This window comes from Eulemur rufifrons, chromosome 16 (genome assembly GCF_041146395.1).
Source record: "Eulemur rufifrons isolate Redbay chromosome 16, OSU_ERuf_1, whole genome shotgun sequence".
Classification (NCBI taxonomy): Eukaryota; Metazoa; Chordata; class Mammalia; order Primates; family Lemuridae; genus Eulemur; species Eulemur rufifrons.
In genome coordinates, this window is record NC_090998.1 from 48,888,934 (window position 1) to 48,902,381 (window position 13,448).

The following is a 13,448-nucleotide window of genomic DNA, read 5'->3' on the forward strand; positions in this document are numbered from 1 at the left end:
CTTTCTGCTCCCTCTTTCTCCCTACAGCTATGTGCAGCCCAGGTTCCCTCGCCTGTTACAGATTTAGTACCTGCCAGTGCATTTCTAGACCACTTCAAGATTTGAGCACCTTTAAAAACCATGTTTGAACTGCACGTGCCTAAGATCTTAGCCAGAGGAGAAAAGGAGCTCAATTATGGTATAAGTGATAGGATATTTTACATCATAGACAGAAATTAACTCAAAATAGATTAAAGACTTAAACATAAGACTTGAAATCATAAAACTTCTAGGAGAAAACAGGGAGAAAACTCCTTGATATTGATTTTTGGCAATTTTTTTTTTAGAAATGACACTAAAAGCATAGTCAACAAAAGCAAAAATAAACAAGCTGAACTACATTTCACTAAAAAGCTTCTGCACAGCAAAGGAAACAATCGACAAAAAGGCAGCCTATGGAATGGGAGAAAACATCATGTATCTTATAAGGGGTTAATTTTCAAAATATATAAGGAATTGCATTGCAAAAAAAAAAAAAAAAATCCCAGCAAATAAGCTGATTAAAAAATGGGCAAAGGACTTGAAGAAATATTTCTCCAAAGAGGACATATAAGTGGCCAAGAGGTATATGAAAAGATGCTCAACATCAATACCTTTTGTAATAAAGCTCTTGGTGAACTGAAAATAAGAGGAACCTTCCCCAGTCAGATAAAGGGCATTTATGGAAAACCTACAACTAACATCATACTTCATGGTGAAATACTGAATGCTTTCCCATAAAATCTGGCAAAATGCAAAAATATGTGCTCTCGCCACTTCTATTCAGCATTGTACTGGAGGTCCTAAATAGGCAAGAACAATAAAAGTTCTAAAGATTATAAAGGAAAATAAAATTGTATTTATCCTGGCTCTAAGCAATTTGAGCATGATGTGCTTTAGTGCTATTTTCTTTGTTTCATATGCCTAGAGTTTGTCATTCTGGCTCTGGGGGTTTATAGTTATTTCATCAAATTTAGAAATTTTTCAGCCATTATTTCTTCAGAAAAATTTGTGTTGTATCCTCCTCTCTCTTCTCCTTGGAAGAATCTAATTACACATATATTAGTCCCTAGAAATTGTCCCACAGCTCACTGAGGATGGTCTCATTTTTAAAATATTTCATTTTGGTTAATTTCTATTATATTAAAGCTCACTAATGTTTTCTTAATCTTTTTCTTTTTTGATTAAAAAATGGCCAAAGGATCTGAATAGACATTTCTCAAAAGACCTGCGAGTGGCCAACAAGCATATGAAAAAGTGCTCAACATCACAGGAAAATGCAAATCAAAACCACAATGGGATGTCACCCGATACTTGTTAGGACGGCTATTACGAAAAAAACAAAAGACTAGTGTTGGCAAGAAGGTGGAGAAAAGAGAACCTTTGTGTACTCTCAGTGGGAATGTAAATTAGTACAGCCATTATGGAAAACAGTATGGAGGTTTCTCAAAAAATTAAAAATAGAACTACAAAATGATCCAGCAGTCCCACTGCTGGGCACATATCCAAAGGAAGTGAAGTCAGTTTCTTGAACAGGTATCTGTATCCCCACGTTCATTGCAGCGTTCACCACAGCCAAGATATGTTAATCTTAGCATCATTGACAGATGAATGGTAAAATGTGGTGTATTACATATATACACAATAAAATAGTATTCACCCATAAAAAGGAAATTCTGCCATTTGTGACAACATAGATGAATCTGGGGGACATCAAGCTAAATGAAATCAGGCAGGCACAGAAAGACAAATACTGCATGATCTCACTTATGTGGAATTTCAAAAAGTCAAACTCATTGAAGCAGAGAGCAGAACAGGGGTTGCCAGGGACTACGGGTGGAGGAAATGGGAGATGTTGGTCAAAGGGTACACACTTTCAGTACTATAAGTCCTGGGGATCTAATGGGCAGCCCGGTGACTATACACTTGAAATTATCTAACAGACTAGATTTTAAGTGTCCTCACCGCACATACACAAAAACTGGTAACTGTTAATGAACTTGACTGTGGTGATCATTTCACAATGTACACGTATATCAAATCATGTTGTATACCTTAAATACATATAATTTTTGTCAATTATACCTCAATAAAGCTGGGGGAAAATAAAACATTACATTTGGAAAAAAAGTATGATATATTAGGTAGAATATGAAATACTAAGATTAAATAAATAATTGGGGTCTTTATTTTCAGAAAGCTAATGGACAAACAGGTAAGGTGCATATAACATCCACTTCTGACTACTAATTTTATCTACTCCATGGCAATAAATATTAAAGGTTTTTTTTAAATTAGCTTAAGGCATTAAATAAAGTTCTTTTGGCTCTTCTTAGAATGATGCTGAAAGATACTGTATAGTTATGGTAACATGTGCTATTATTCTGTTTGTGCTCTTTGAAACTTTGTTTTCATTCAATTCTGTGCTAGGTGCTGAAAGAGAAAATAGTTGTTGTTTTTTTTAAGTCCACAAATACTGAGCACTTTCTATGCAATAAGCACTATAGTCGGCAGTAGAGATAAAAGATTAGCTGAAAGAGATACCACACGTGGCCTGATCTTAATAATTTGGAGGCGGGGCAAGATAGGCACTGATTAATCACATAAATAAGCCTAAGATCACAAGGTCAAGGAGAGGACAAGGAGGGACTTTCAGTGCTGCAAGGCCAGCTTACAGAGGGGCGCATTGGAGAAGGCTTCCCGAGGATGTGAGGACCATGCTGAGTGATGGGTGAAAGTTCCTGAGATAAGGAGAGGAGGGGAGAGAATACCAAGTGAGAGCAACAGGAGGTACAAAGGCCCTGTGGTAGGAAGATGCATGATGAGACTAAGCCATGGCCACATGGCAGAATGGGAGAGAGAGACTGGAGAGGGAGGTAAGGGTTAGACCACTCAGTCCTAGCAGGACACATGAGGGATCTTAGCTTTAGCCTAAGAGCAACAAAAAGCCATTGATTGAAGTGGGAGTGACAACATTGATTCATAAGACAGAGTCTCACTCTGTTGCCCAGGCTAGAGTGCCGTGGCGTCACCTTAGCTCACAGCAACCTCAGACTCCTGGACTCAAGCAATCCTTCTGCCTCAGCTTCCCAAGTAGCTGGGACTGCAGGTATGTGCCACCATGCCTGGCTAACTTTTTCTATATATTTTTAGTTGTCCAGCTAATTTCTTTGTATTTTTATTAGAGACGGGGTCCCACTCTTGCTTAGGCTGGTCTTGAACTCCTGAGCTCAAATGATCCACCCTAGCACTCCCAGAGTGCTAGGATTATAGGTGGGAGCCACCGCGCCCAGCTGATTTATGTTTTTAAAAGATCACTCAAGCTATGCTGTGAGGATCAGGAGAGAAATAAGAGTGAAAAGCAATGGTGCTAGGGAGGAGGGAAATCCTACCCTAAAAAAACATTCAATCACATTCAGCAGTAAGAGACACATATGAACAACTAAAAGCACCATAAAACAGAGGTGTAAGCATAAGATTTCTATTTCATGGGAAAGTGAAGGGAGCAATGACTTAAGGATTAAAAGATGTGGATCCTAGGCCCACCTTCAACACCAATCAGCTGAGTGGGGGCAGAACGAGGTGAGGGAGGCAGGAAAGGGGTTAGACCTGAGCTGGGTCACATACTAGTTGGACGTCCCTCTTGCTTAACATTTCTACGCCTTGGGTTTTTTGAAATCCCTTGAACAAGATAAAACCAAGCTCATCACGAGATTTCAATCTTCAATGTACTCCTATGCCAGGGGGATATAAAGTGAGTGATACACTATTTGGGGAAATACAACCACAACGTGGGGCCTCCCTGCATGCTTAGAGTTCAGCTCAGCTGTTAAAGTATAAGAGACCCTAAAGTCAGAGAAACATCCAGTTACAGGTCTAGGAAACCCTTCCCAGCATTTAACAAACCTTATTTAGCAGGCAATGTTCTAAAGCTTTACAAATACGAACTCGTTTAATCCTTACTTCAGTCCTGTGAGTAATCACCCTATAAGGTGTGTTATTATTCCCATTAGAGGAAGAAAATGAGGGACAGAGTGTCACCGCTGTAGGTCACCACCTATTAAGTGATGTAGCTGGTGCCAGGGGCCATACTGTCAGCCATTAACCTCTATGCTACAGTGAACCCCCCACCCCAGAGGGAAAGTTTGCCTTAATTTTCACTTGGCACCATAATCTATTTCTCCACTCTGCAACCTCAGTTGCAACCAGAGTGATTTTTTTTTCCTAAAACACAAAATTTGGTCATATTTCTTTTACTGGCCTAACAGCCTGCTCTGAGGGCTGGCTCCTGTCTGTGAGCTCCCAGCTTGCAAGCTCTGATCTCATCTCTGATGCTCTCCCCACGTTCTAGCTCTTACTTACATCCCACCCACACCAACCCGCAGAACCTGCATCTCATCACAGACCACCAACCAGCTCCACCTCCTTTGTGTAGCTCCCACCTGCCTTTGAGTACTCAGCTTACATGTCACCTCCTCCTAGGAGCCCTCACTGCACTCAGCACCACATGGACAGTGGCCTTGAGGGCCAGGTAAGGTTGGGTGAGACTCCAGAGTTTGGCAAGGTAGACTGAGGAGCCTCAATTTACTGCCTTGGGGTACTAGCACAATGCGATGCCTCTGCACCCCAAGAGCACCCTGAAAGCTGCTTTGAAAGAAGGAAGCCCCGAGAAGGCTCCCAAAGACGAGAGATGTCTCAAAGAACAATACGAGAATGGAGAGAAATATATGATGCTTGAAATGTGGCTGAGATATTACAGAGAATAAAAATCTATTTTCAAAAGTGGCATGATCAAAGAGGATGTGCTATAAGGTTACTTTAAAAAGGATATAGGATTCTCCCTTCTCTCCCACCTTCCTCTTTCCTCAAAGTGATGCCATCAACCGCTGTAAGGTAAGCAGGACAGTTTGATGCATGAAGTCAGACCTGAGAATCTTGAGGAATGAACGTCTCCCCAACGTCATCGAGGGCCTTTCATCAGAGTTGGGGATCTAAGCCAGGAATAAGGCAGCCGGGGCAATGCAACTGTGAACCTCAGAGAGAGGCCTGAAGGATCGCAAGTGGTATGAACACGATGCTGTTAAAGCATCTCAAATCTGCTATTTCACTGCAAATACACTTCTGTTGCTTCACTGCTTAGGACTTTCAATGACTCTATACCACTCTTAAAATACCGTTTGTTCTTCCATATGCTGACATAGCCTACAGGCCCTGCATGATCTAGCTGCCCCTCACTCTGCAGAGCATCTCTTGCTGCTCCTTGCGAGCGGTCCTGAATTTCTCTCATTTCCTCTCTTCTAACTCGTAGTGACTCTGGAACTATGACCCTCATGTTTTTCTTCTGCCTGGAACACTGATTCCTAACTCTCTCTGTGGAGAACTATTTATCCTTCAGTTTTCAAAGGAAGCATGACCTTCCCCACCAAGCCTGCCAGGACCACTTCAGCCACTGTCTGTCCCCTACAGCAGTGTTTATCCCACTGCTGTGGCATTGCCTGTACACGTCTGTTTCAGCCCGAGTCACAGGGACTCACGTATGTCTCATTCACGCTGGTGTTCGCAGTGAGTGCCTGGTACAGAATTGATGCTCAATAAATATTTATTAAATATACAAAGAAAGGAAGAGAGAAGAATGGTTTTTAAATTCTGTTTTTATATATTTATTTATTTTAGTTTTTCTTTATTAGAGAGTTTGTTAAAACACAATGTTTTTATTTTTTAAAGCAGTATAGCAGCTTGGGAAATAAGAATTTCATTTAAGACACTTCACATTGGTAAAACAGAATGTAACAAACTTAACCTACTCCAGGATTGGAGCTGACTCAGTCTCACTTTATTTATCCAGGACTGTGTCTGCTCAGCTCTCTGAGGCCGGGTGTGCCATCCGAATAAGCAGTCTGGATCTAGGGCCCTGGGAATCTCAGAGGGACTCCGAGGAAACCAAAGGGACATTGCCACCTCTGACAGTACTTGATTTGCTGAGCCCTGTGGTCCTACATGACCAGTATGAAACACTAACACGCACATGCATGCGTGCTCTGTCTCTTCATTCTCTTCTAAGATAAGGCACCATCCAGCCACTCATACCATTAGTCACTGTAGAAGGAGAAACACCTCCTCAATTTGGTGTTAGCTCTGAGAATAAGATTTTGAGTTTACATGGTAAATAAACAGGTTTTACATTATCTAATAGTCCAAGGCAATTTCGGTTAGTTTAAATGTTGGGTAATTACATATTTTCAAATGAGTTAAAACAAATAAATCCTATCTATCATGATATGTCTTAACATAGAAAGACCATAGGCTTTAGATCAAGACAAACCTAGGCTCTGGAATTTACTATGATGTGACTTTGGGCAAGTTTCTTAACTTCTCTCAACCTCCATTTCCTTATTTAAAGACAGGTAAAGGACAAAGTGACCCTGGGGCACAGACAGCAAGGATTCGTTCATCCAATGCATGTCTCGGAGCCTCCTTCCCACGTGCCAGGCTGCACGCTGGGCAGTGAGGGTACGTACGGCAGGGACTGAGAACGTCACGGTTCCCAAGCTCTTGACGCTAACATTCTAGAGCATGACCAGGTGACTACAGGTGTGACGAGTGTTAGGGAAGAAAGGTGCATGGAGAGGGGAAGGGTGTGACTACAGAGGGAAAGCATGAGGCAGTTATTTGTAGTGGTGAAACTGCCCCGGACCCTGATTGTGGCAGTGATTATACATGTTTATGGATGCGTTAAAATTCATCCAACTGTTTACCAAAAGAAAAAAAGTTAATTGTACTATATAACCTAAAAAACAATAAATAAGTAAATTGTGTAGCGCTGCGTCCTGCACCTGGGAGAAACAAAGACAGTAGAAGTAACGTCGTCACCCACACTGTTAAATCTCCTGAGCAGGCTGGGAGACCAAGCTGCACACGCGTGCTCTTTGCTGTCCACTCTGCCAAATGGGCTGCTCGCTTCGCTGCACTGTGTACCTCTCGTGTCTGTTCTTTCTCAAGTTACTTCCCCTCTAGCAAGTCTCAGTTCAAAGGACATCTATTGAGCACCTACGGTATTTAATCCCCTTAATACCACCATAAAAAGGGTGTTACTTCATTTTTACCAATAGTGAAACTGGGGCACAGAGAGTTTAAATAACTCTGCTGGTATGTGCCAGAGGTAGGAATTGAATTCTTCACACTCCAAGTTACGGGATCTTCCCAATTTCCCAGTATCACACGACTTTGTGTAATGACTCTCCCTGGCTTCTGTTAGCACCTCAACGTTGCTTGCATGATTTTAATGTGTTTGTTGCTGACTAGTAATTGCCCATAGGTCCTGGGCCATCAACTGATTGCTAAAACTTTTTGGCAGTGGCCTGATAGTATCGTCTGATAGTATCAGAAAATGTCGATGGGGCACCAGCACAGCATGAAAAGTTCCATACCTCAAAAATCAGACTCTGCAAACTCAAAGTAATAAGCTTCTGAAATAATGAACTTTAAAATTATGAATATTATTTTCCAACGAGAGTTTACCCTTGTTTTTGCTCCAGATGAACGCAAGTTAAATGTATGCTCTACTTTAAGAAAAACAGTATCAAGTCTTTTCCTGACTTACCATATAATTCAATTTGGCAGAAATCAGTTATGACTCACAAAAAATAACTCTGAAACAGTTTTCCAGTGGCACTCTAAATTATTTCATCTACCAAAAAAAAAATCAGTCTTATATGCAATTTACAACACACACGCCTACCCACCTCTTTTCAGGAAAACATCTGCAGCTTGATCAAAAAAGATTCCGGAAGGTGACAAATTGGGAGTTTTTAAATTCACAATTTCTCTTTTAGGCTCTCTTTAAAGTAGGCCCAATGTTATATCCTCTTCTCTCAAAAGTTCTAGAAACTGCTTTTTGATAATGTTGTTTATTTTCTTCTTCCCATTTTCACAAACATCTGAACGTAATGAATTCTAACTGGGAAAGGCAAGTTGGGCCTTTCAGCAAATACAAGATGGTTCCAGACAGAAATTTATCTACTAAAACTAGGAGCTGAAATGATTTCAGATATAAGCAAGTTGATGTTCATTTAGCTTCAGGTATAATTATAGCACAGCCATCCAAGGCTGTCAAAAATCACCAGCTTAAATTTTAGCCACATCACGTGGCCACCAAGACAGGAGCCACGTCACGTGCACCTCACCTCTGGAGAAGCCACAGTCAAAAAAGCCAGGGTGAGCCATCTGGGAGGCTACAGGGTACCCACCCCACTTGTGATGTGTTACCGAGAAGGGGAGGTTCTAGACATAACCTCAGACATTTCCCTGGAGCCCGACAGAAATACTGAGATGTAAGGCAGGAAACACACAGAAAACCAAGGAGTGGAGTTTGATGAATTTGCAGCAGCTTAAAGAATTGGGGGCTCTCTATTCTTTTGCTCACTGCACAGACCTCCAGAGGTGTGCAAACCTCTCCATCCCTCCTCCCCCGGGATGAGTGCTCTCCACACGGAGCACTCAAATCTGAGGGGGAGTTAAAAACAATCAGTCAGCATATAAGAGAAACATTAGGAGTCCTTTCACATTTTTCACCTAAAAATGAAGAAATTCAACTTTACTAGCATTTCCCACACAGGCTGACACTGGCACCCTCATGTGGTCAGTAAGTCAGAGGTCCCTTCGTGCACACGGAGTGCTGTTGCTCTCCCGCATGTGTTAGCTTTGGCATGTTGCAACTCATGGCAGGCACGTGTGCCCTGACTGAATGGTCTTATGGATTATACTACTAAGTTTTTAATTAAATTATCCCTCACAGACTGGACAACAGGTTTAAAACAAAAGCCTGCCAAGAAAATGCTGATAGAAAACGTGAGCAAGTAAGAACATGTTAGAGCTAGCACTTCATACTCCCAGTAATGACAATCTAGTCCTATCTGACAATAATCACCATATCTAGCCAAAAGACCTGAAATGCTCCGGGAGACAGTTGAAATATGGAATTATACTTGCTATTGTTAATGATGAATTGTGCCTTGAGATATTAGCTAATGATGGCATGAAGTCTTTGCCGTTAGCAAGATGGTAAATGAGTTCCTATGTGAAAAATACTTAGAACAATACCTGGCACACAATAAACACTGTATAGCTGTTAGCTGTTATTATTTTAAAATACTGATGTTTCATCTTTATTGCCTTTAAATTATGAAATAATTTTAATATATTTCCATAATTTAAAAATAATTATATACTATATGGGTATGTAGGAGTGTGGTTATGTATCAATAAATGAACAAACACATTTGGGGTATGTTCTAAAAAATTGTTTTTAACTGAGATTTGGAGACTGTTACTCTAGAAATAGTTGACCTAAGGGAAAGTGTGGTATCCTCCTGGTGGCCTTTGCAAGCCCTCAGCTCATTTAATATTCATCTTCCCTTCCCTACTCTAACTATTCAGGTATTTATATAAGCTGAGGAGGGGACCTATCAACAACATGAAAGGCAAATTACAAATGTAGAAACCTCACCTTGAGTGAAATCCCACAGTTGACTTCGTAAAACGCCCAGGATGAGCATGGAATGCACTTGCCACCCCTCCTTCCCCACTGCCAAAGAAAAGGGATTAATCATTTCCCACTGGGAAAACAGGGTGGCCACATTCTTCTGATTTCTCACTATACGCTACTACCTGGTTTGATTTTTGTAGTTTCTGGCTAGTTTTCAAGTTTTCCTCAGTGAGGATGATAACACGGAGTCCAGAGTATCTGTTTTGGGCATTCTCTGAACAGTGCTTTCTAACTCCAGTTTTTCGTTTGATCCTCATAGTAACACAGTGAGAGTTAGAAGAATGATGAGCCCATGAAGAGGCAGAGATGAGGGAAAACTCGAGTAGTCCTTCCTACAGCCCACGTTCTACTGCTGTCCTCTGGGGACAAGAACCACACAGCACAGTTTGCTTTTTACCCTACACCTCCCTATTGGACTACATTATTCAAATAATAATTTGCACATTGAGATATTCTACTCTCCAGTGCTCGGGGTACCTCCTAGTTTCACATACTTTAGTAAATATGCTGCTTCCTTCTTGGGATATGGCAACATGCAATGCAGATTTCTTTGGTTCAATTCTTCCAACATTATGAGGCAGTAAAATGTAGGATAAATTTAGTAAGTTTGTTTTTTGTTTTTAAATGGCAATTTAGACCCATATTTTAAAACACTATTAAATAAATATTAAATCACTTTCTAAGAGGAAGTATAAAGTTTGCAACAGCCTTGGCTAAATTGTGTTGTGGTTTAGTCTAGACTTGTAAATTACCTCAGGAATATTCTCAAACTATTGCTTTATATATCAACAACTTCTCCCTAAATTAGTTTACAGAAAACATGTTAGTACCATGAAATAATATTGAAATGCGGCTACAAACTCCACTATCAGAATAACAACAACAGATAATATTTATTGCGCACTTACCACGTGCCAGGCACTCTTCTAAGCACTTTTCACATTTTTAACTCATTTAATTCTAACAATCCTATGAGGTAGAAACTATTACCCCCAATTTACAGATGAGGAAACTAAGGGATCGAGAGGTAATGTAACCTATACAAGGTTACATCTGGTACAAGTGCAGAGCAGGGATTCAAACTCAGATACTCATTATTATTCAATCACAAGTCTTTTTCTTCTTGCCAGGGCTTATGCAAATAATGATCTTGCTATAATTTAGCAAGAAAAATGGACTATAAGGACAAGATGATGACAATTTCATTTCAGTTCTATTCTTCATCTGAGTTAGTAAGGGCTGTTACCCAGTTTCTGAGTTGACAGGAGAAACTGCTAATTCACTCCTATATCAAAAGAGAAATCATAATGGAAATGAGAAAATATTTAATATCAAATTTTACTGAAATTACACACGTCAACAGTAGGAGTTATTCTTCCTTTATTTCTGAATTTTCCAAAGAGGTTTTCCTGCGACATTTCTCAACTGCTAATGGATAAAGAGGCGGCATATTATAGGTCTGAGGCCAGACTGCCTGGCTTGAAGCAAGCTACACACTTTCCAGCTCTGTGCCTATTTCTTCACCAGTAAAATAAAGATAATAACAATACATATTTACCAATATATTACAGGTTGAGCATCCCTAGTCCAAAAATCTGAAATGCTCTGAAATCTGAAACTTTTTGAGCACTGACATAAGGCCACACGTGGAAAATTCCAGCCCTGACCTCATGTGATGGGTTGCAGTCAAAATGCAGGCACGCAAATACAGGTTATTCAGCATCCCCAAGGGAAAAATAAAATTACCTTCAGGCTATGTGTATAAGATATATATGAAACATAAACAAAGCTTGTGTTTAGACTTGGGTCCTATCCCCACAATATTTAACATTAAGTATATACAAATATTCCAAAATCTGAAAAAAATCTAAAAGACAAAAGACTTCTGGTTCCAAGCATTTGGGATAAGGGATACTCAACCTGCACAAAGTTAAATGAATTAGTGCTGTCACTAAGCACCTAGATCCATGTCTGACACATAACTGCTGAATGTTGAATTTTTTTAAAAGAAGAAAAGAAAATCTTAAGAGTTTATTGTCTTTGCCAATGTTCTTCCCACCTAAAGCTGTGGGAAGTCAGATTACAAGGGAAGCAAGAAGAAATTTCCATCTCAACACGATTTATTTTCCTTTCACCTTAAGATTTGCCACAGTGGAAAAATCTATTGTGGAACCAAGTTTTAGCTGCGTTCTCAGCGATGACGAACATCTTGGTCAAACCTGGTCTTCCGAGGAATCCAACACCCACAAGAAGGGACCTTTAAAGTTACTCTGGCTGACATCAGCCTCCTCAATTCCTGGTTGTAAAGTTGTCCTTCTTGATCACTGGCAAGAGTTCTATGTCCCTGGAACTAAGGGAATAGGAGTTTTGAAAGAAACCACTGCCCTACTGCTTCAAAAAAGTCTAAGTAGGTAAATACAAAGTTTGTATTTTCTTCAAATGTGTACAACAAAGAACAAAAACTCAGGGTCATAAACACAATGAGATGAATAAAAGGCCGCTCCTATTGCATTTTATAGCTGATGTCATTGCAGGAAGCAGACTGTCAGATGGCCAAATACTCCAAAGGGCCACTGTGGAACCAGAAGCAACCTGCATTTAATGTTCTGGGGGAGAAAGAGTCCTCCTTACAGAAAACAGATGAAAAGAATGGCAAATCTTCAGTTCGGAGAGTTGAAATAGCCCCTTTCTCATTTCCTTTTTCCCTCTCCCCACCCCAGTTTTATCCTATTTGCCTTGAATTCCCACAGTGCTGCCCCATCCTCTGCTGAGAAAGATAATCAGCTTTCCTCTCCCCTGCTGATGAACTTGGCCGAGATGCTGACACAGCCGTCTCCTGTTATTGTAATTAGACACTGAACTAACAGACACTGAAACCACACACTTTGATGTGTTTTGACTAAATTAAACAACACAAGGGTGCTCCTAAGGAAATAAGACTTGGAATGCCTGTGTCCATAAGTCTAGTCTCAAGCCAAAAACAATCTGCTCCAAATAGACAATCAGATGGGGGGGGGGAGGGGGGGGAATGTCCTGGTTATGGCCACGACACCCTGAATATTCCCCATTCATACATCTTACATAAGGACATGCACTTCTTATCTTAATAGTAAAGTTATAAGATGCCCTTAGGAGTAAATTCTTTTTCCATCCTCAGAGAAGTCACCTAGTATCCTCCTCCTTTTATCTCATTCCTAGAATGAATAAATACTTGGGAACTGAAAAGCAAAATCTCTTGGAAAAGCTGTATTTTCACCTGCAGATGGCAATCAGTGTGATATGAGTCCTTGTAACCTTTCAAATCAAAGAAAACCTAGTAGTGGTGATTACTTCCCATATATCTTGGTCTGGTTATTAAAAAGGCTTCCGTGGGAGGCAGGAAGCTGTTGGGGACAAGGTGTTGTTCTCCACAAGCTTACAGCATCTTTCCTAAGGGACAATCTTATGAAAGTGTCTTTTGAAAATGCTAGCCTTTTAGATTTCCTTCTTTTCCTGGTCACCCAATCTATGTCCCCAAATAATCAGAGGCATAGGAATGTTAAAAGGCTTGCACACTGTCACAGAGTATCTATTTCGTATCTGCCAGACCACGGGCTTTTGGGGCTCTTCTCATTCAAACTACCCAAAAGTGATTCAGGCACAAGACAAGTTCTACCCTTCACTTGTCATTGAGAATATCCTTCCCTACTATACTTCATATCCACATCATCAGAGACCTCAAAAAAGAAATGTTTATTGTATATTCTGCATTATAACATTAAAGTCTTAATCAACAAACAAAACCAAACCTATATCCACTGCAGAGCATTTGTAAGGGAGAAGAGAATAATTCAACCACATTCCCCTTGTATTTCTTCAGGCTAAAATATTACAGTGCAGAACACTT

The 13,448-nt window shown here is 40.3% G+C and overlaps 1 protein-coding gene across 1 annotated transcript in view; it reads right to left on the reverse strand.

Moving 5' to 3' along the window:
* PPM1H (protein phosphatase, Mg2+/Mn2+ dependent 1H) overlaps positions 1–13,448 on the reverse strand; it is a 235,427-nt gene that overhangs the window by 122,530 nt on the left and 99,449 nt on the right. The gene's annotated exons all lie outside the window — the stretch shown is intronic.